Source organism: Triturus cristatus, chromosome 1_1 (assembly GCF_964204655.1).
Source record: "Triturus cristatus chromosome 1_1, aTriCri1.1, whole genome shotgun sequence".
In the NCBI taxonomy this organism is placed as follows: Eukaryota; Metazoa; Chordata; class Amphibia; order Caudata; family Salamandridae; genus Triturus; species Triturus cristatus.
The window spans coordinates 1,238,438,524-1,238,461,768 of NC_140579.1; positions in this window are offsets into that span (position 1 = coordinate 1,238,438,524).

Here is a 23,245-nt window from a genome sequence, read left to right on the forward strand (position 1 = left end):
AACGCGTTTCAGAGCCCCTGGCTCCTTTGTCAAAGGCTGCCTGCAACTTCCGCAAATAACTTCCAAGGCACTCACAACATTTTGTACATTTTTTATTTCACTCTAGTGGGTTCAGGTGAGTATTTTCACAAGGAATGCTGGTATTCGCAGTTTTGCCCTGGATTCCTTTCACCCCTTCAGTGGGCTTTGCTAAGTTGCAGACAATTAATGATGCATTTAAAACCCTCCAGTGGGTCTCAGAGTGCTGCTTACTCAGTCCATTTAAACAGCTCTGTCATGTCGAAAAAGTCAAAGAAAGGTTCCTTAGCTCCATGCCCCACATTCCTTTCTGGGGGGTGCTCTCCTCCACGGCCGGACTGCCGTGATGATTATGAAAACAAGGGTGTCCTGTGCACGAGGGAGCACTCACATGGCAGGCAATTCATCAGAATTAATTTCTTCAGGGGAACCAGCAAGTTTACAAGCTGATTTATATCTTCTGCCTAACGCGTTTCAGAGTCCCTGGCTCCTTTGTCAAAGGCTGCCTGTAACTTCCGCAAATAACTTCCAAGGGACTCACAACATTTTGTACATTTTTTATTTCCCACTAGTGGGTTCAGGTGAGTATTTTCACAAGGAATGCTGGTATTCGTAGTTTTGCCCTTTATTCCTTTCACCCCTTCAGTGGGGTTTGCTAAGTTGCAGACAATTAATGATGCATTTAAAACCCTCCAGTTGGTCTCAGAGTGCTGCTTACTCAGTCCATTTAAACAGCTCTGTCATGTCGAAAAAATCAAAGAAAGGTTTCTTAGCTCCACGCCCCACATTCCTTTCTGGGGGTGGTCTCCTCCACGGCCGGACTGCCGTGATGATTATGAAAACAAGGGTGTCCTGTGTACGAGGGAGCACTCACATGGCAGGCAATTCATCAGAATTAATTTCTTCAGGGGAACCGGCAAGTTTACAAGCTGATTTATATCTTCTGCCTAACGCCTTTCAGAGCCCCTGGCTCCTTTGTCAAAGTCTGATTGCAACTTCCGCAAATAACTTCCAAGGGACTCACAACATTTTGTAAATTTTTTATTTCCCTCTAGTGGGTTCAGGTGTGTATTTTCACAAGGAATGCTGGTATTCGTAGTTTTGCCCTTTATTCCTTTCACCCCTTCAGTGGGGTTTGCTAAGTTGTAGACAATTATGATGCATTTAAAACCCTCCAGTGGGTCTCAGAGTGCTGCTTACTCAGTCCATTTAAACAGCTCTGTCATGTCGAAAAAGTCAAAGAAAGGTTCCTTAGCTCTACACCCCACATTCCTTTCTGGGGGGTGCTCTCCTCCATGGCCAAACTGCCGTGATGATTATGAAAACAAGGGTGTCCTGTGCACGAGGGAGCACTCACATGGCAGGCAATTCATCAGAATTAATTTCTTCAGGGGAACCGGCAAGTTTTCACGCTGATTCATATCTTTTGCCTAACGCGTTTCAGAGCCCCTGGCTGCTTTGTCAAAGGCTGCCTGCAACTTCCGCAAATAACTTCCAAGGGACTCACAACATTTTGTACATTTTTTATTTCCCTCTAGTGGGTTCAGGTGAGTATTTTCACAAGGAATGCTGGTATTCGCAGTTTTGCCCTGGATTCCTTTCACCCCTTCAGTGGGGTTTGCTAAGTTGCAGACAATTAATGATGCATTTAAAACCCTCCAGTGGGTCTCAGAGTGCTGCTTACTCAGTCCATTTAAACAGCTCTGTCATGTCGAAAAAGTCAAAGAAAGGTTCCTTAGCTCCACGCCCCACATTCCTTTCTGGGGGGTGCTCACCTCCACGGCCGGACTGCCATGATGATTATGAAAACAAGGGTGTCCTGTGCACGAGGCAGCACTCACATGGCAGGCAATTCATCAGAATTAATTTCTTCAGGGGAACCGGCAAGTTTACAAGCTGATTTATATCTTCTGCCTAACGCCTTTCAGAGCCCCTGGCTCCTTTGTCAAAGTCTGATTGCAACTTCCGCAAATAACTTCCAAGGGACTCACAACATTTTGTAAATTTTTTATTTCCCTCTAGTGGGTTCAGGTGAGTATTTTCACAAGGAATGCTGGTATTCGTAGTTGTGCCCTGGATTCCTTTCACCCCTTCAGTGGGGTTTGCTAAGTTGCAGACAATTAATGATGCATTTAAAACCCTCCAGTGGGTCTCAGAGTGCTGCTTACTCAGTCCATTTAAACAGCTCTGTCATGTCGAAAAAGTCAAAGAAAGGTTCCTTAGCTCTACACCCCACATTCCTTTCTGGGGTGTGCTCTCCTTCACGGCCGGACTGCCGTGATGATTATGAAAACAAGGGTGTCCTGTGCACCAGGGAGCACTCACATGGCAGGCAATTCATCCGAATTATTTTCTTCAGGGGAACAGGCAAGTTTACACGCTGATTTATATCTTCTGCCTAACGCGTATCTGAGTCCCTGGCTCCTTTGTCAAAGGCTGCCTGAAACTTCCGCAAATAACTTCCAAGGGACTCACAACATTTTGTAAATTTTTTGTTTCCCTCTAGTGGGTTCAGGTGAGTATTTTCACAAGGAATGCTGGTATTCGTAGTTTTGCCCTGGATTCCTTTCACCCCTTCAGTGGGGTTTGCTAAGTTGCAGACTATTAATGATGCATTTAAAACCCTCCAGTGAGTCTCAGAGTGCTGCTTACTCCGTCCATTTAAACAGCTCTGTCATGTCGAAAAAGTCAAAGAAAGGTTCCTTAGCTCCACGCCCCACTTTCCTTTCTGGGGGGTGCTCTCCTCCACGGCCGAACTGCCGTGATGATTATGAAAACAAGGGTGTCCTGTGCATGAGGGAGCACTCACATGGCAGGCAATTCATCAGAATTAATATCTTCAGGGGAACCGGCAAGTTTACACGCTGATTTATATCTTCTGCCGAACGCGTTTCAGAGCCCCTGGCTCCTTTGTCAAAGGCTGCCTGCAACTTCCGCAAATAACTTCCAAGGCACTCACAACATTTTGTACATTTTTTATTTCACTCTAGTGGGTTCAGGTGAGTATTTTCACAAGGAATGCTGGTATTCGCAGTTTTGCCCTGGATTCCTTTCACCCCTTCAGTGGGCTTTGCTAAGTTGCAGACAATTAATGATGCATTTAAAACCCTCCAGTGGGTCTCAGAGTGCTGCTTACTCAGTCCATTTAAACAGCTCTGTCATGTCGAAAAAGTCAAAGAAAGGTTCCTTAGCTCCATGCCCCACATTCCTTTCTGGGGGGTGCTCTCCTCCACGGCCGGACTGCCGTGATGATTATGAAAACAAGGGTGTCCTGTGCACGAGGGAGCACTCACATGGCAGGCAATTCATCAGAATTAATTTCTTCAGGGGAACCAGCAAGTTTACAAGCTGATTTATATCTTCTGCCTAACGCGTTTCAGAGTCCCTGGCTCCTTTGTCAAAGGCTGCCTGTAACTTCCGCAAATAACTTCCAAGGGACTCACAACATTTTGTACATTTTTTATTTCCCACTAGTGGGTTCAGGTGAGTATTTTCACAAGGAATGCTGGTATTCGTAGTTTTGCCCTTTATTCCTTTCACCCCTTCAGTGGGGTTTGCTAAGTTGCAGACAATTAATGATGCATTTAAAACCCTCCAGTTGGTCTCAGAGTGCTGCTTACTCAGTCCATTTAAACAGCTCTGTCATGTCGAAAAAATCAAAGAAAGGTTTCTTAGCTCCACGCCCCACATTCCTTTCTGGGGGTGGTCTCCTCCACGGCCGGACTGCCGTGATGATTATGAAAACAAGGGTGTCCTGTGCAGGAGGGAGCACTCACATGGCAGGCAATTCATCAGAATTAATTTCTTCAGGGGAACCAGCAAGTTTAGAAGCTGATTTATATCTTCTGCCTAACGTGTTTCAGAGCCCCTGGCTCCTTTGTCAAAGGCTGCCTGCAACTTCCGCAAATAACTTCCAAGGGACTCACAACATTTTGTAAATTTTTTATTTCCCTCTAGTGGGTTCAGGTGTGTATTTTCACAAGGAATGCTGGTATTCGTAGTTTTGCCCTTTATTCCTTTCACCCCTTCAGTGGGGTTTGCTAAGTTGTAGACAATTATGATGCATTTAAAACCCTCCAGTGGGTCTCAGAGTGCTGCTTACTCAGTCCATTTTAACAGCTCTGTGATGTCGAAAAAGTCAAAGAAAGGTTCCTTAGCTCCACGCCCCACATTCCTTTCTGGGGGGTGCTCTCCTCCACGGCCGGACTGCCGTGATGATTATGAAAACAAGGGTGTCCTGTGCACGGGGGAACACTCACATGGCAGGCAATTCATCCGAATTATTTTCTTCAGGGGGTCCGGCAAGTTTACACGCTGATTTATATCTCCTGCCTAACGCGTTTCAGAGCCCATGGCTCCTTTGTCAAAGGCTGCCTACAACTTCCGCAAATAACTTCCAAGGGAGTCACAACATTTTGTACATTTTTTATTTCCCTCTAGTGGGTTCAGGTGAGTATTTTCCCAAGGAATGCTGGTATTCGTAGTTTTGCCCTGGATTCCTTTCACCCCTTCAGTGGGGTTTGCTAAGTTGCAGACAATTAATGATGCATGTAAAACCCTCCAGTGGGTCTCAGAGTGCTGCTTACTCAGTCCATTTAAACAGCTCTGTCATGTCGAAAAAGTCAAAGAAAGGTTCCTTAGCTCTACACCCCACATTCCTTTCTGGGGGGTGCTCTCCTTCACGGCCGGAGTGCCGTGATGATTATGAAAACAAGGGTGTCCTGTGCACCAGGGAGCACTCACATGGCAGGCAATTCATCCGAATTATTTTCTTCAGGGGAACAGGCAAGTTTACACGCTGATTTATATCTTCTGCCTAACGCGTTTCAGAGCCCCTGGCTCCTTTGTCAAAGGCTGCCTGCAACTTCCGCAAATAACTTCCAAGGGACTCACAACATTTTGTACATTTTTTATTTCCCTCTAGTGGGTTCAGGTGAGTATTTTCACAAGGAATGCTGGTATTCGTAGTTTTGCCCTGGATTCCTTTCACCCCTTCAGTGGGGTTTGCTAAGTTGCAGACAATTAATGATGCATGTAAAACCCTCCAGTGGGTCTCAGAGTGCTGCTTACTCAGTCCATTTAAACAGCTCTGTCATGTCGAAAAAGTCAAAGAAAGGTTCCTTAGCTCCACGCCCCACATTCCTTTCTGGGGGGTGCTCTCCTCCACGTCCGGACTGCTGTGATGATTATGAAAACAAGGGTGTCCTGTGTACGAGGGAGCACTCACATGGCAGGCAATTCATCAGAATTAATTTCTTCAGGGGAACCGGCAAGTTTACAAGCTGATTTATATCTTCTGCCTAACGCCTTCCAGAGCCCCTGGCTCCTTTGTCAAAGTCTGATTGCAACTTCCGCAAATAACTTCCAAGGGACTCACAACATTTTGTACATTTTTTATTTCCCTCTAGTGGGTTCAGGTGAGTATTTTCACAAGGAATGCTGGTATTCGTAGTTGTGCCCTGGATTCCTTTCACCCCTTCAGTGGGGTTTGCTAAGTTGCAGACAATTAATGATGCATTTAAAACCCTCCAGTGGGTCTCAGAGTGCTGCTTACTCAGTCCATTTAAACAGCTCTGTCATGTTGAAAAAGTCAAAGAAAGGTTCCTTAGCTCCTCGCCCCACATTCCTTTCTGGGGGGTGCTCTCCTCCATGGCCAAACTGCCGTGATTATTATGAAAACAAGGGTGTCCTGTGCACGAGGGAGCACTCACATGGCAGGCAATTCATCAGAATTAATTTCTTCAGGGGAACCGGCAAGTTTTCACGCTGATTCATATCTTCTGCCTAACTCGTTTCAGAGCCCCTGGCTCCTTTGTCAAAGGCTGCCTGCAACTTCCGCAAATAATTTCCAAGGGACTCACAACATTTTGTACATTTTTTATTTCCCTCTAGTGGGTTCAGGTGAGTATTTTCACAAGGAATGCTGGTATTCGTAGTTTTGCCCTGGATTCCTTTCACCCCTTCAGTGGGGTTTGCTAAGTTGCAGACAATTAATGATGCATGTAAAACCCTCCAGTGGGTCTCAGAGTGCTGCTTACTCAGTCCATTTAAACAGCTCTGTCATGTCGAAAAAGTCAAAGAAAGGTTCCTTAGCTCCACGCCCCACATTCCTTTCTGGGGGGTGCTCTCCTCCACGTCCGGACTGCCGTGATGATTATGAAAACAAGGGTGTCCTGTGCACGAGGGAGCACTCACATGGCAGGCAATTCATCAGAATTAATTTCTTCAGGGGAACCGGCAAGTTTACAAGCTGATTTATATCTTCTGCCTAACGCGTTTCAGAGCCCCTGGCTCCTTTGTCAAAGTCTGATTGCAACTTCCGCAAATAACTTCCAAGGGACTCACAACATTTTGTACATTTTTTATTTCCCTCTAGTGGGTTCAGGTGAGTATTTTCACAAGGAATGCTGGTATTCGTAGTTTTGCCCTGGATTCCTTTCACCCCTTCAGTGGGGTTTGCTAAGTTGCAGACAATTAATGATGCATTTAAAACCCTCCAGTGGGTCTCAGAGTGCTGCTTACTCAGTCCATTTAAACAGCTCTGTCATGTCGAAAAAGTCAAAGAAAGGTTCCTCAGCTCTACACCCCACATTCCTTTCTGGGGGGTGCTCTCCTCCATGGCCAAACTGCCGTGATTATTATGAAAACAAGGGTGTCCTGTGCACGAGGGAGCACTCACATGGCAGGCAATTCATCAGAATTAATTTCTTCAGGGGAACCGGCAAGTTTTCACGCTGATTCATATCTTCTGCCTAACGCGTTTCAGAGCCCCTGGCTCCTTTGTCAAAGGCTGCCTGCAACTTCCGCAAATAACTTCCAAGGGACTCACAACATTTTGTACATTTTTTATTTCCCTCTAGTGGGTTCAGGTGAGTATTTTCACAAGGAATGCTGGTATTCGCAGTTTTGCCCTGGATTCCTTTCACCCCTTCAGTGGGGTTTGCTAAGTTGCAGACAATTAATGATGCATTTAAAACCCTCCAGTGGGTCTCAGAGTGCTGCTTACTCAGTCCATTTAAACAGCTCTGTCATGTCGAAAAAGTCAAAGAAAGGTTCCTTAGCTCCACGCCCCACATTCCTTTCTGGGGGTTGCTCACCTCCACGGCCGGACTGCCGTGATGATTATGAAAACAAGGGTGTCCTGTGCACGAGGGAGCACTCACATGGCAGGCAATTCATCAGAATTAATTTCTTCAGGGGAACCGGCAAGTTTACAAGCTGATTTATATCTTCTGCCTAACGCGTTTCAGAGCCCCTGGCTCCTTTGTCAAAGTCTGATTGCAACTTCCGCAAATAACTTCCAAGGGACTCACAACATTTTGTACATTTTTTATTTCCCTCTAGTGGGTTCAGGTGAGTATTTTCACAAGGAATGCTGGTATTCGTAGTTTTGCCCTGGATTCCTTTCACCCCTTCAGTGGGGTTTGCTAAGTTGCAGACAATTAATGATGCATTTAAAACCCTCCAGTGGGTCTCAGAGTGCTGCTTACTCAGTCCATTTAAACAGCTCTGTCATGTCGAAAAAGTCAAAGAAAGGTTCCTTAGCTCTACACCCCACATTCCTTTCTGGGTGGTGCTCTCCTTCACGGCCGGACTGCCGTGATGATTATGAAAACAAGGGTGTCCTGTTCACCAGGGAGCACTCACATGGCAGGCAATTCATCCGAATTATTTTCTTCAGGGGAACAGGCAAGTTTACACGCTGATTTATATCTTCTGCCTAACGCGTTTCAGAGCCCCTGGCTCCTTTGTCAAAGGCTGCCTGCAACTTCCGCAAATAACTTCCGAGGGACTCACAACATTTTGTACATTTTTTATTTCCCTCTAGTGGGTTCAGGTGAGTATTTTTACAAGGAATGCTGGTATTCGTAGTTTTGCCCTGGATTCCTTTCACCCCTTCAGTGGGGTTTGCTAAGTTGCAGACAATTAATGATGCATGTAAAACCCTCCAGTGGGTCTCAGAGTGCTGCTTACTCAGTCCATTTAAACAGCTCTGTCATGTCGAAAAAGTCAAAGAAAGGTTCCTTAGCTCCACGCCCCACATTCCTTTCTGGGGGGTGCTCTCCTCCACGTCCGGACTGCCGTGATGATTATGAAAACAAGGGTGTCCTGTGTACGAGGGAGCACTCACATGGCAGGCAATTCATCAGAATTAATTTCTTCAGGGGAACCGGCAAGTTTATACGCTGATTTATATCTTCTGCCTAACGCGTTTCAGAGCCCCTGGCTCCTTTGTCAAAGGCTGCCTGCAACTTCCGCCAATAACTTCCAAGAGACTCACAACATTTTGTACATTTTTTATTTCCCTCTAGTGGGTTCAGGTGAGTATTTTTACAAGGAATGCTGGTATTCGTAGTTTTGCCCTGGATTCCTTTCACCCCTTCAGTGGGGTTTGCTAAGTTGCAGACAATTAATGATGCATGTAAAACCCTCCAGTGGGTCTCAGAGTGCTGCTTACTCAGTCCATTTAAACAGCTCTGTCATGTCGAAAAAGTCAAAGAAAGGTTCCTTAGCTCCACGCCCCACATTCCTTTCTGGGGGGTGCTCTCCTCCACGTCCGGACTGCCGTGATGATTATGAAAACAAGGGTGTCCTGTGTACGAGGGAGCACTCACATGGCAGGCAATTCATCAGAATTAATTTCTTCAGGGGAACCGGCAAGTTTATACGCTGATTTATATCTTCTGCCTAACGCGTTTCAGAGCCCCTGGCTCCTTTGTCAAAGGCTGCCTGCAACTTCCGCCAATAACTTCCAAGAGACTCACAACATTTTGTACATTTTTTATTTCCCTCTAGTGGGTTCAGGTCAGTATTTTCACAAGGAATGCTGGTATTCGTAGTTTTGCCCTGGATTCCTTTCACCCCTTCAGTGGGGTTTGCTAAGTTGCAGACAATTAATGATGCATTTATATCCCTCAAGTGGGTCTCAGAGTGCTGCTTACTCTGTCCATTTAAACAGCTCTGTCATGTCGAAAAAATCAAAGAAAGGTTCCTTAGCTCCACGCCCCACATTCCTTTCTAGGGGGTGCTCTCCTCCACGGCCGGACTGCCGTGATGATTATGAAAACAAGGGTGTCCTGTGCACAAGGCAGCACTCACATGGCAGGCAATTCATCAGAATTAATTTCTTCAGGGGAACCGGCAAGTTTACACGCTGATTTATATCTTCTGCCTAACGCATTTCAGAGCCCCTGGCTCATTTGTCAAAGACTGCCTGCAACTTCCGCAAATAACTTCCAAGGGACTCACAACATTTTGTACATTTTTTATTTCTCTCTAGTGGGTTCAGGTGAGTATTTTCACAAGGAATGCTGGTATTCGTAGTTTTGCGCTGGATTCCTTTCACCACTTCAGTGGGGTTTGCTAAGTTGCAGACATTTAATGATGCATTTAAAACCCTCCAGTGGGTCTCAGAGTGCTGCTTACTCAGTCCATTTAAACAGCTCTGTCATGTCGAAAAAGTCAAAGAAAGGTTCCTTAGCTCCACGCCCCACATTCCTTTCTGGAGGGTGCTCACCTCCACGGCCGGACTGCCATGATGATTATGAAAACAAGGGTGTCCTGTGCACGAGGGAGCACTCACATGGCAGGCAATTCATCCGAATTATTTTCTTCAGGGGAACAGGCAAGTTTACACGCTGATTTATATCTTCTGCCTAACGCGTTTCAGAGCCCCTGGCTCCTTTGTCAAAGGCTGCCTGCAACTTCCGCAAATAACTTCCAAGGGACTCACAACATTTTGTACATTTTTTATTTCCCTCTAGTGGGTTCAGGTGAGTATTTTCACAAGGAATGCTGGTATTCGTAGTTTTGCCCTGGATTCCTTTCACCCCTTCAGTGGGGTTTGCTAAGTTGCAGACAATTAATGATGCATGTAAAACACTCCAGTGGGTCTCAGAGTGCTGCTTACTCAGTCCATTTAAACAGCTCTGTCATGTCGAAAAAGTCAAAGAAAGGTTCCTTAGCTCCACACCCCACATTCCTTTCTGGGGGGTGCTCTCCTCCACGTCCGGACTGCCGTGATGATTATGAAAACAAGGGTGTCCTGTGTACGAGGGAGCACTCACATGGCAGGCAATTCATCAGAATTAATTTCTTCAGGGGAACCGGCAAGTTTACACGCTGATTTATATCTTCTGCCTAACGCGTTTCAGAGCCCCTGGCTCCTTTGTCAAAGGCTGCCTGCAACTTCCGCAAATAACTTCCAAGGGACTCACAACATTTTGTAAATTTTTTATTTCCCTCTAGTGGGTTTAGGTGAGTATTTTCACAAGGAATGCTGGTATTCGTAGTTTTGCCCTGGATTCCTTTCACCCCTTCAGTGGGGTTTGGTAAGTTGCAGACAATTAATGATGCATTTAAAACCCTCCAGTGGGTCTCAGAGTGCTGCTTACTCCGTCCATTTAAACAGCTCTGTCATGTCGAAAAAGTCAAAGAAAGGTTCCTTAGCTCCACGCCCCACATTCCTTTCTGGGGGGTGCTCTCCTCCACGGCCGGACTGCCGTGATGATTATGAAAACAAGGGTGTCCTGTGCACGGGGGAGCACTCACATGGCAGGCAATTCATCCGAATTATTTTCTTCAGGGGGTCCGGCAAGTTTACACGCTGATTTATATCTTCTGCCTAACGCGTTTCAGAGCCCATGGCTCCTTTGTCAAAGGCTGCCTGCAACTTCCGCAAATAACTTCCAAGAGACTCACAACATTTTGTAAATTTTTTATTTCCCTCTAGTGGGTTCGGGTGAGTATTTTCACAAGGAATGCTGGTATTCGTAGTTTTGCCCTGGATTCCTTTTACCCCTTCAGTGGGGTTTGCTAAGTTGCAGACAATTAATGATGCATTTAAAAGCCTCCAGTGGGTCTCAGAGTGCTGCTTACTCAGTCCATTTAAACAGCTCTGTCATGTCGAAAAAGTCAAAGAAAGGTTCCTTAGCTCTACACCCCACATTCCTTTCTGGGGGGTGCTCTCCTTCACGGCCGGACTGCCGTGATGATTATGAAAACAAGGGTGTCCTGTTCACCAGGGAGCACTCACATGGCAGGCAATTCATCCGAATTATTTTCTTCAGGGGAACAGGCAAGTTTACACGCTGATTTATATCTTCTGCCTAACGCGTTTCAGAGCCCCTGGCTCCTTTGTCAAAGGCTGCCTGCAACTTCCGCAAATAACTTCCGAGGGACTCACAACATTTTGTACATTTTTTACTTCCCTCTAGTGGGTTCAGGTGAGTATTTTTACAAGGAATGCTAGTATTCGTAGTTTTGCCCTGGATTCCTTTCACCCCTTCAGTGGGGTTTGCTAAGTTGCAGACAATTAATGATGCATGTAAAACCCTCCAGTGGGTCTCAGAGTGCTGCTTTCTCAGTCCATTTAAACAGCTCTGTCATGTCGAAAAAGTGAAAGAAAGGTTCCTTAGCTCCACGCCCCACATTCCTTTCTGGGGGGTACTCTCCTCCACGTCCGGACTGCCGTGATGATTATGAAAACAAGGGTGTCCTGTGTACGAGGGAGCACTCACATGGCAGGCAATTCATCAGAATTAATTTCTTCAGGGGAACCGGCAAGTTTACACGCTGATTTATATCTTCTGCCTAACGCGTTTCAGAGCCCCTGGCTCCTGTGTCAAAGGCTGCCTGCAACTTCCGCCAATAACTTCCAAGAGACTCACAACATTTTGTACATTTTTTATTTCCCTCTAGTGGGTTCAGGTCAGTATTTTCACAAGGAATGCTGGTATTCGTAGTTCTGCCCTGGATTCCTTTCACCCCTTCAGTGGGGTTTGCTAAGTTGCAGACAATTAATGATGCATTTATATCCCTCAAGTGGGTCTCAGAGTGCTGCTTACTCTGTCCATTTAAACAGCTCTGTCATGTCGAAAAAATCAAAGAAAGGTTCCTTAGCTCCACGCCCCACATTCCTTTCTAGGGGGTGCTCTCCTCCACGGCCGGACTGCCGTGATGATTATGAAAACAAGGGTGTCCTGTGCACGAGGGAGCACTCACATGGCAGGCAATTCATCAGAATTAATTTCTTCAGGGGAACCGGCAAGTTTTCACGCTGATTCATATCTTTTGCCTAACGCGTTTCAGAGCCCCTGGCTGCTTTGTCAAAGGCTGCCTGCAACTTCCGCAAATAACTTCCAAGGGACTCACAACATTTTGTACATTTTTTATTTCCCTCTAGTGGGTTCAGGTGAGTATTTTCACAAGGAATGCTGGTATTCGCAGTTTTGCCCTGGATTCCTTTCACCCCTTCAGTGGGGTTTGCTAAGTTGCAGACAATTAATGATGCATTTAAAACCCTCCAGTGGGTCTCAGAGTGCTGCTTACTCAGTCCATTTAAACAGCTCTGTCATGTCGAAAAAGTCAAAGAAAGGTTCCTTAGCTCCACGCCCCACATTCCTTTCTGGGGGGTGCTCACCTCCACGGCCGGACTGCCATGATGATTATGAAAACAAGGGTGTCCTGTGCACGAGGCAGCACTCACATGGCAGGCAATTCATCAGAATTAATTTCTTCAGGGGAACCGGCAAGTTTACAAGCTGATTTATATCTTCTGCCTAACGCCTTTCAGAGCCCCTGGCTCCTTTGTCAAAGTCTGATTGCAACTTCCGCAAATAACTTCCAAGGGACTCACAACATTTTGTACATTTTTTATTTCCCTCTAGTGGGTTCAGGTGAGTATTTTCACAAGGAATGCTGGTATTCGTAGTTGTGCCCTGGATTCCTTTCACCCCTTCAGTGGGGTTTGCTAAGTTGCAGACAATTAATGATGCATTTAAAACCCTCCAGTGGGTCTCAGAGTGCTGCTTACTCAGTCCATTTAAACAGCTCTGTCATGTCGAAAAAGTCAAAGAAAGGTTCCTTAGCTCTACACCCCACATTCCTTTCTGGGGGGTGCTCTCCTTCACGGCCGGACTGCCGTGATGATTATGAAAACAAGGGTGTCCTGTGCACCAGGGAGCACTCACATGGCAGGCCATTCATCCGAATTATTTTCTGCAGGGGAACAGGCAAGTTTACACGCTGATTTATATCTTCTGCCTAACGCGTATCTGAGTCCCTGGCTCCTTTGTCAAAGGCTGCCTGAAACTTCCGCAAATAACTTCCAAGGGACTCACAACATTTTGTAAATTTTGTATTTCCCTCTAGTGGGTTCAGGTGAGTATTTTCACAAGGAATGCTGGTATTCGTAGTTTTGCCCTGGATTCCTTTCACCCCTTCAGTGGGGTTTGCTAAGTTGCAGACTATTAATGATGCATTTAAAACCCTCCAGTGTGTCTCAGAGTGCTGCTTACTCAGTCCATTTTAACAGCTCTGTCATGTCGAAAAAGTCAAAGAAAGGTTCCTTAGCTCCACGCCCCACTTTCCTTCCTGGGGGGTGCTCTCCTCCACGGCCGGACTGCCGTGATGATTATGAAAACAAGGGTGACCTGTGCACGAGGGAGCACTCACATGGCAGGCAATTCATCAGAATTAATTTCTTCAGGGGAACCGGCAAGTTTTCACGCTGATTCATATCTTTTGCCTAACGCGTTTCAGAGCCCCTGGCTGCTTTGTCAAAGGCTGCCTGCAACTTCCGCAAATAACTTCCAAGGGACTCACAACATTTTGTACATTTTTTATTTCCCTCTAGTGGGTTCAGGTGAGTATTTTCACAAGGAATGCTGGTATTCGCAGTTTTGCCCTGGATTCCTTTCACCCCTTCAGTGGGGTTTGCTAAGTTGCAGACAATTAATGATGCATTTAAAACCCTCCAGTGGGTCTCAGAGTGCTGCTTACTCAGTCCATTTAAACAGCTCTGTCATGTCGAAAAAGTCAAAGAAAGGTTCCTTAGCTCCACGCCCCACATTCCTTTCTGGGGGGTGCTCACCTCCACGGCCGGACTGCCATGATGATTATGAAAACAAGGGTGTCCTGTGCACGAGGCAGCACTCACATGGCAGGCAATTCATCAGAATTAATTTCTTCAGGGGAACCGGCAAGTTTACAAGCTGATTTATATCTTCTGCCTAACGCCTTTCAGAGCCCCTGGCTCCTTTGTCAAAGTCTGATTGCAACTTCCGCAAATAACTTCCAAGGGACTCACAACATTTTGTAAATTTTTTATTTCCCTCTAGTGGGTTCAGGTGAGTATTTTCACAAGGAATGCTGGTATTCGTAGTTGTGCCCTGGATTCCTTTCACCCCTTCAGTGGGGTTTGCTAAGTTGCAGACAATTAATGATGCATTTAAAACCCTCCAGTGGGTCTCAGAGTGCTGCTTACTCAGTCCATTTAAACAGCTCTGTCATGTCGAAAAAGTCAAAGAAAGGTTCCTTAGCTCTACACCCCACATTCCTTTCTGGGGGGTGCTCTCCTTCACGGCCGGACTGCCGTGATGATTATGAAAACAAGGGTGTCCTGTGCACCAGGGAGCACTCACATGGCAGGCAATTCATCCGAATTATTTTCTGCAGGGGAACAGGCAAGTTTACACGCTGATTTATATCTTCTGCCTAACGCGTATCTGAGTCCCTGGCTCCTTTGTCAAAGGCTGCCTGAAACTTCCGCAAATAACTTCCAAGGGACTCACAACATTTTGTAAATTTTGTATTTCCCTCTAGTGGGTTCAGGTGAGTATTTTCACAAGGAATGCTGGTATTCGTAGTTTTGCCCTGGATTCCTTTCACCCCTTCAGTGGGGTTTGCTAAGTTGCAGACTATTAATGATGCATTTAAAACCCTCCAGTGTGTCTCAGAGTGCTGCTTACTCAGTCCATTTTAACAGCTCTGTCATGTCGAAAAAGTCAAAGAAAGGTTCCTTAGCTCCACGCCCCACTTTCCTTCCTGGGGGGTGCTCTCCTCCACGGCCGGACTGCCGTGATGATTATGAAAACAAGGGTGACCTGTGCACGAGGGAGCACTCACATGGCAGGCAATTCATCAGAATTAATTTCTTCAGGGGAACCGGCAAGTTTACACGCTGATTTATATCTTCTGCCTAACGCGTTTCAGAGTCCCTGGCTCCTTTGTCAAAGGCTGCCTGAAACTTCCGCAAATAACTTCCAAGGGACTCACAACATTTTGTAAATTTTTTGTTTCCCTCTAGTGGGTTCAGGTGAGTATTTTCACAAGGAATGCTGGTATTCGTAGTTTTGCCCTGGATTCCTTTCACCCCTTCAGTGGGGTTTGGTAAGTTGCAGACAATTAATGATGCATTTAAAACCCTCCAGTGAGTCTCAGAGTGCTGCTTACTCCGTCCATTTAAACAGCTCTGTCATGTCGAAAAAGTCAAAGAAAGGTTCCTTAGCTCCACGCCCCACTTTCCTTTCTGGGGGGTGCTCTCCTCCACGGCCGAACTGCCGTGATGATTATGAAAACAAGGGTGTCCTGTGCATGAGGGAGCACTCACATGGCAGACAATTCATCAGAATTAATATCTTCAGGGGAACCGGCAAGTTTACACGCTGATTTATATCTTCTGCCGAACGCGTTTCAGAGCCCCTGGCTCCTTTGTCAAAGGCTGCCTGCAACTTCCGCAAATAACTTCCAAGGCACTCACAACATTTTGTACATTTTTTATTTCACTCTAGTGGGTTCAGGTGAGTATTTTCACAAGGAATGCTGGTATTCGCAGTTTTGCCCTGGATTCCTTTCACCCCTTCAGTGGGCTTTGCTAAGTTGCAGACAATTAATGATGCATTTAAAACCCTCCAGTGGGTCTCAGAGTGCTGCTTACTCAGTCCATTTAAACAGCTCTGTCATGTCGAAAAAGTCAAAGAAAGGTTCCTTAGCTCCATGCCCCACATTCCTTTCTGGGGGGTGCTCTCCTCCACGGCCGGACTGCCGTGATGATTATGAAAACAAGGGTGTCCTGTGCACGAGGGAGCACTCACATGGCAGGCAATTCATCAGAATTAATTTCTTCAGGGGAACCAGCAAGTTTACAAGCTGATTTATATCTTCTGCCTAACGCGTTTCAGAGTCCCTGGCTCCTTTGTCAAAGGCTGCCTGTAACTTCCGCAAATAACTTCCAAGGGACTCACAACATTTTGTACATTTTTTATTTCCCACTAGTGGGTTCAGGTGAGTATTTTCACAAGGAATGCTGGTATTCGTAGTTTTGCCCTTTATTCCTTTCACCCCTTCAGTGGGGTTTGCTAAGTTGCAGACAATTAATGATGCATTTAAAACCCTCCAGTTGGTCTCAGAGTGCTGCTTACTCAGTCCATTTAAACAGCTCTGTCATGTCGAAAAAATCAAAGAAAGGTTTCTTAGCTCCACGCCCCACATTCCTTTCTGGGGGTGGTCTCCTCCACGGCCGGACTGCCGTGATGATTATGAAAACAAGGGTGTCCTGTGCAGGAGGGAGCACTCACATGGCAGGCAATTCATCAGAATTAATTTCTTCAGGGGAACCAGCAAGTTTAGAAGCTGATTTATATCTTCTGCCTAACGTGTTTCAGAGCCCCTGGCTCCTTTGTCAAAGGCTGCCTGCAACTTCCGCAAATAACTTCCAAGGGACTCACAACATTTTGTAAATTTTTTATTTCCCTCTAGTGGGTTCAGGTGTGTATTTTCACAAGGAATGCTGGTATTCGTAGTTTTGCCCTTTATTCCTTTCACCCCTTCAGTGGGGTTTGCTAAGTTGTAGACAATTATGATGCATTTAAAACCCTCCAGTGGGTCTCAGAGTGCTGCTTACTCAGTCCATTTAAACAGCTCTGTCATGTTGAAAAAGTCAAAGAAAGGTTCCTTAGCTCCTCGCCCCACATTCCTTTCTGGGGGGTGCTCTCCTCCATGGCCAAACTGCCGTGATGATTATGAAAACAAGGGTGTCCTGTGCACGAGGGAGCACTCACATGGCAGGCAATTCATCAGAATTAATTTCTTCAGGGGAACCGGCAAGTTTTCACGCTGATTCATATCTTCTGCCTAACGCGTTTCAGAGCCCCTGGCTCCTTTGTCAAACGCTGCCTGCAACTTCCGCAAATAACTTCCAAGGGACTCACAACATTTTGTACATTTTTTATTTCCCTCTAGTGGGTTCAGGTGAGTATTTTCACAAGGAATGCTGGTATTCGCAGTTTTGCCCTGGATTCCTTTCACCCCTTCAGTGGGGTTTGCTAAGTTGCAGACAATTAATGATGCATTTAAAACCCTCCAGTGGGTCTCAGAGTGCTGCTTACTCAGTCCATTTAAACAGCTCTGTCATGTCGAAAAAGTCAAAGAAAGGTTCCTTAGCTCCACGCCCCACATTCCTTTCTGGGGGTTGCTCACCTCCACGGCCGGACTGCCATGATGATTATGAAAACAAGGGTGTCCTGTGCACGAGGGAGCACTCACATGGCAGGCAATTCATCAGAATTAATTTCTTCAGGGGAACCGGCAAGTTTACAAGCTGATTTATATCTTCTGCCTAACGCCTTCCAGAGCCCCTGGCTCCTTTGTCAAAGTCTGATTGCAACTTCCGCAAATAACTTCCAAGGGACTCACAACATTTTGTACATTTTTTATTTCCCTCTAGTGGGTTCAGGTGAGTATTTTCACAAGGAATGCTGGTATTCGTAGTTGTGCCCTGGATTCCTTTCACCCCTTCAGTGGGGTTTGCTAAGTTGCAGACAATTAATGATGCATTTAAAACCCTCCAGTGGGTCTCAGAGTGCTGCTTACTCAGTCCATTTAAACAGCTCTGTCATGTCGAAAAAGTCAAAGAAAGGTTCCTTAGCTCTACACCCCACATTCCTTTCTGGGGGGTGCTCTCCTCCACGGCCGGACTGCCGTGATGATTATGAAAACAAGGGTGTCCTGTGCACCAGGGAGCACTCACATGGCAGGCAATTCATCTGAATTATTTTCTTCAGGGGAACAGGCAAGTTTACACGCTGATTTATATCTTCTGCCTAACGCGTTTCAGAGCCCCAGGCTCCTTTGTCAAAGGCTGCCTGCAACTTCCGCAAATAACTTCCAAGGGACTCACAACATTTTGTACATTTTTTATTTCCCTCTAGTGGGTTCAGGTGAGTATTTTCACAAGGAATGCTGGTATTCGTAGTTTTGCCCTGGATTCCTTTCACCCCTTCAGTGGGGTTTGCTAAGTTGCAGACAATTAATGATGCATGTAAAACCCTCCAGTGGGTCTCAGAGTGCTGCTTACTCAGTCCATTTAAACAGCTCTGTCATGTCGAAAAAGTCAAAGAAAGGTTCCTTAGCTCCACGCCCCACATTCCTTTCTGGGGGGTGCTCTCCTCCACGTCCGGACTGCTGTGATGATTATGAAAACAAGGGTGTCCTGTGTACGAGGGAGCACTCACATGGCAGGCAATTCATCAGAATTAATTTCTTCAGGGGAACCGGCAAGTTTACAAGCTGATTTATATCTTCTGCCTAACGCCTTCCAGAGCCCCTGGCTCCTTTGTCAAAGTCTGATTGCAACTTCCGCAAATAACTTCCAAGGGACTCACAACATTTTGTACATTTTTTATTTCCCTCTAGTGGGTTCAGGTGAGTATTTTCACAAGGAATGCTGGTATTCGTAGTTGTGCCCTGGATTCCTTTCACCCCTTCAGTGGGGTTTGCTAAGTTGCAGACAATTAATGATGCATTTAAAACCCTCCAGTGGGTCTCAGAGTGCTGCTTACTCAGTCCATTTAAACAGCTCTGTCATGTTGAAAAAGTCAAAGAAAGGTTCCTTAGCTCCTCGCCCCACATTCCTTTCTGGGGGGTGCTCTCCTCCATGGCCAAACTGCCGTGATTATTATGAAAACAAGGGTGTCCTGTGCACGAGGGAGCACTCACATGGCAGGCAATTCATCAGAATTAATTTCTTCAGGGGAACCGGCAAGTTTTCACGCTGATTCATATCTTCTGCCTAACGCGTTTCAGAGCCCCTGGCTCCTTTGTCAAAGGCTGCCTGCAACTTCCGCAAATAATTTCCAAGGGACTGACAACATTTTGTAAATTTTTTATTTCCCTCTAGTGGGTTCAGGTGAGTATTTTCACAAGGAATGCTGGTATTCGTAGTTTTGCCCTGGATTCCTTTCACCCCTTCAGTGGGGTTTGCTAAGTTGCAGACAATTAATGATGCATGTAAAACCCTCCAGTGGGTCTCAGAGTGCTGCTTACTCAGTCCATTTAAACAGCTCTGTCATGTCGAAAAAGTCAAAGAAAGGTTCCTTAGCTCCACGCCCCACATTCCTTTCTGGGGGGTGCTCTCCTCCACGTCCGGACTGCCGTGATGATTATGAAAACAAGGGTGTCCTGTGCACGAGGGAGCACTCACATGGCAGGCAATTCATCAGAATTAATTTCTTCAGGGGAACCGGCAAGTTTACAAGCTGATTTATATCTTCTGCCTAACGCGTTTCAGAGCCCCTGGCTCCTTTGTCAAAGTCTGATTGCAACGTCCGCAAATAACTTCCAAGGGACTCACAACATTTTGTACATTTTTTATTTCCCTCTAGTGGGTTCAGGTGAGTATTTTCACAAGGAATGCTGGTATTCGTAGTTTTGCCCTGGATTCCTTTCACCCCTTCAGTGGGGTTTGCTAAGTTGCAGACAATTAATGATGCATTTAAAACCCTCCAGTGGGTCTCAGAGTGCTGCTTACTCAGTCCATTTAAACAGCTCTGTCATGTCGAAAAAGTCAAAGAAAGGTTCCTCAGCTCTACACCCCACATTCCTTTCTGGGGGGTGCTCTCCTCCATGGCCAAACTGCCGTGATTATTATGAAAACAAGGGTGTCCTGTGCACGAGGGAGCACTCACATGGCAGGCAATTCATCAGAATTAATTTCTTCAGGGGAACCGGCAAGTTTTCACGCTGATTCATATCTTCTGCCTAACGCGTTTCAGAGCCCCTGGCTCCTTTGTCAAAGGCTGCCTGCAACTTCCGCAAATAACTTCCAAGGGACTCACAACATTTTGTACATTTTTTATTTCCCTCTAGTGGGTTCAGGTGAGTATTTTCACAAGGAATGCTGGTATTCGCAGTTTTGCCCTGGATTCCTTTCACCCCTTCAGTGGGGTTTGCTAAGTTGCAGACAATTAATGATGCATTTAAAACCCTCCAGTGGGTCTCAGAGTGCTGCTTACTCAGTCCATTTAAACAGCTCTGTCATGTCGAAAAAGTCAAAGAAAGGTTCCTTAGCTCTACACCCCACATTCCTTTCTGGGGGGTGCTCTCCTTCACGGCCGGACTGCCGTGATGATTATGAAAACAAGGGTGTCCTGTTCACCAGGGAGCACTCACATGGCAGGCAATTCATCCGAATTATTTTCTTCAGGGGAACAGGCAAGTTTACACGCTGATTTATATCTTCTGCCTAACGCGTTTCAGAGCCCCTGGCTCCTTTGTCAAAGGCTGCCTGCAACTTCCGCAAATAACTTCCGAGGGACTCACAACATTTTGTACATTTTTTATTTCCCTCTAGTGGGTTCAGGTGAGTATTTTTACAAGGAATGCTGGTATTCGTAGTTTTGCCCTGGATTCCTTTCACCCCTTCAGTGGGGTTTGCTAAGTTGCAGACAATTAATGATGCATGTAAAACCCTCCAGTGGGTCTCAGAGTGCTGCTTACTCAGTCCATTTAAACAGCTCTGTCATGTCGAAAAAGTCAAAGAAAGGTTCCTTAGCTCCACGCCCCACATTCCTTTCTGGGGGGTGCTCTCCTCCACGTCCGGACTGCCGTGATGATTATGAAAACAAGGGTGTCCTGTGTACGAGGGAGCACTCACATGGCAGGCAATTCATCAGAATTAATTTCTTCAGGGGAACCGGCAAGTTTATACGCTGATTTATATCTTCTGCCTAACGCGTTTCAGAGCCCCTGGCTCCTTTGTCAAAGGCTGCCTGCAACTTCCGCCAATAACTTCCAAGAGACTCACAACATTTTGTACATTTTTTATTTCCCTCTAGTGGGTTCAGGTGAGTATTTTTACAAGGAATGCTGGTATTCGTAGTTTTGCCCTGGATTCCTTTCACCCCTTCAGTGGGGTTTGCTAAGTTGCAGACAATTAATGATGCATGTAAAACCCTCCAGTGGGTCTCAGAGTGCTGCTTACTCAGTCCATTTAAACAGCTCTGTCATGTCGAAAAAGTCAAAGAAAGGTTCCTTAGCTCCACGCCCCACATTCCTTTCTGGGGGGTGCTCTCCTCCACGTCCGGACTGCCGTGATGATTATGAAAACAAGGGTGTCCTGTGTACGAGGGAGCACTCACATGGCAGGCAATTCATCAGAATTAATTTCTTCAGGGGAACCGGCAAGTTTATACGCTGATTTATATCTTCTGCCTAACGCGTTTCAGAGCCCCTGGCTCCTTTGTCAAAGGCTGCCTGCAACTTCCGCCAATAACTTCCAAGAGACTCACAACATTTTGTACATTTTTTATTTCCCTCTAGTGGGTTCAGGTCAGTATTTTCACAAGGAATGCTGGTATTCGTAGTTTTGCCCTGGATTCCTTTCACCCCTTCAGTGGGGTTTGCTAAGTTGCAGACAATTAATGATGCATTTATATCCCTCAAGTGGGTCTCAGAGTGCTGCTTACTCTGTCCATTTAAACAGCTCTGTCATGTCGAAAAAATCAAAGAAAGGTTCCATAGCTCCACGCCCCACATTCCTTTCTAGGGGGTGCTCTCCTCCACGGCCGGACTGCCGCGATGATTATGAAAACAAGGGTGTCCTGTGCACAAGGCAGCACTCACATGGCAGGCAATTCATCAGAATTAATTTCTTCAGGGGAACCGGCAAGTTTACACGCTGATTTATATCTTCTGCCTAACGCATTTCAGAGCCCCTGGCTCATTTGTCAAAGACTGCCTGCAACTTCCGCAAATAACTTCCAAGGAACTCACAACATTTTGTACATTTTTTATTTCTCTCTAGTGGGTTCAGGTGAGTATTTTCACAAGGAATGCTGGTATTCGTAGTTTTGCGCTGGATTCCTTTCACCACTTCAGTGGGGTTTGCTAAGTTGCAGACATTTAATGATGCATTTAAAACCCTCCAGTGGGTCTCAGAGTGCTGCTTACTCAGTCCATTTAAACAGCTCTGTCATGTCGAAAAAGTCAAAGAAAGGTTCCTTAGCTCCACGCCCCACATTCCTTTCTGGAGGGTGCTCACCTCCACGGCCGGACTGCCATGATGATTATGAAAACAAGGGTGTCCTGTGCACGAGGGAGCACTCACATGGCAGGCAATTCATCCGAATTATTTTCTTCAGGGGAACAGGCAAGTTTACACGCTGATTTATATCTTCTGCCTAACGCGTTTCAGAGCCCCTGGCTCCTTTGTCAAAGGCTGCCTGCAACTTCCGCAAATAACTTCCAAGGGACTCACAACATTTTGTACATTTTTTATTTCCCTCTAGTGGGTTCAGGTGAGTATTTTCACAAGGAATGCTGGTATTCGTAGTTTTGCCCTGGATTCCTTTCACCCCTTCAGTGGGGTTTGCTAAGTTGCAGACAATTAATGATGCATGTAAAACACTCCAGTGGGTCTCAGAGTGCTGCTTACTCAGTCCATTTAAACAGCTCTGTCATGTCGAAAAAGTCAAAGAAAGGTTCCTTAGCTCCACACCCCACATTCCTTTCTGGGGGGTGCTCTCCTCCACGTCCGGACTGCCGTGATGATTATGAAAACAAGGGTGTCCTGTGTACGAGGGAGCACTCACATGGCAGGCAATTCATCAGAATTAATTTCTTCAGGGGAACCGGCAAGTTTACACGCTGATTTATATCTTCTGCCTAACGCGTTTCAGAGCCCCTGGCTCCTTTGTCAAAGGCTGCCTGCAACTTCTGCAAATAACTTCCAAGGGACTCACAACATTTTGTAAATTTTTTATTTCCCTCTAGTGGGTTCAGGTGAGTATTTTCACAAGGAATGCTGGTATTCGTAGTTTTGCCCTGGATTCCTTACACCCCTTCAGTGGGGTTTGCTAAGTTGCAGACAATTAATGATGCATTTAAAACCCTCCAGTGGGTCTCAGAGTGCTGCTTACTCAGTCCATTTTAACAGCTCTGTCATGTCGAAAAAGTCAAAGAAAGGTTCCTTAGCTCCACGCCCCACATTCCTTTCTGGGGGGTGCTCTCCTCCATGGCCGGACTTCCGTGATGATTATGAAAACAAGGGTGTCCTGTGCATGAGAGAGCACTCACATGGCAGGCAATTCATCAGAATTAATTTCTTCAGGGGAACCGGCAAGTTTACACGCTGATTTATATCTTCTGCCTAACACGTATCAGAGTCCCT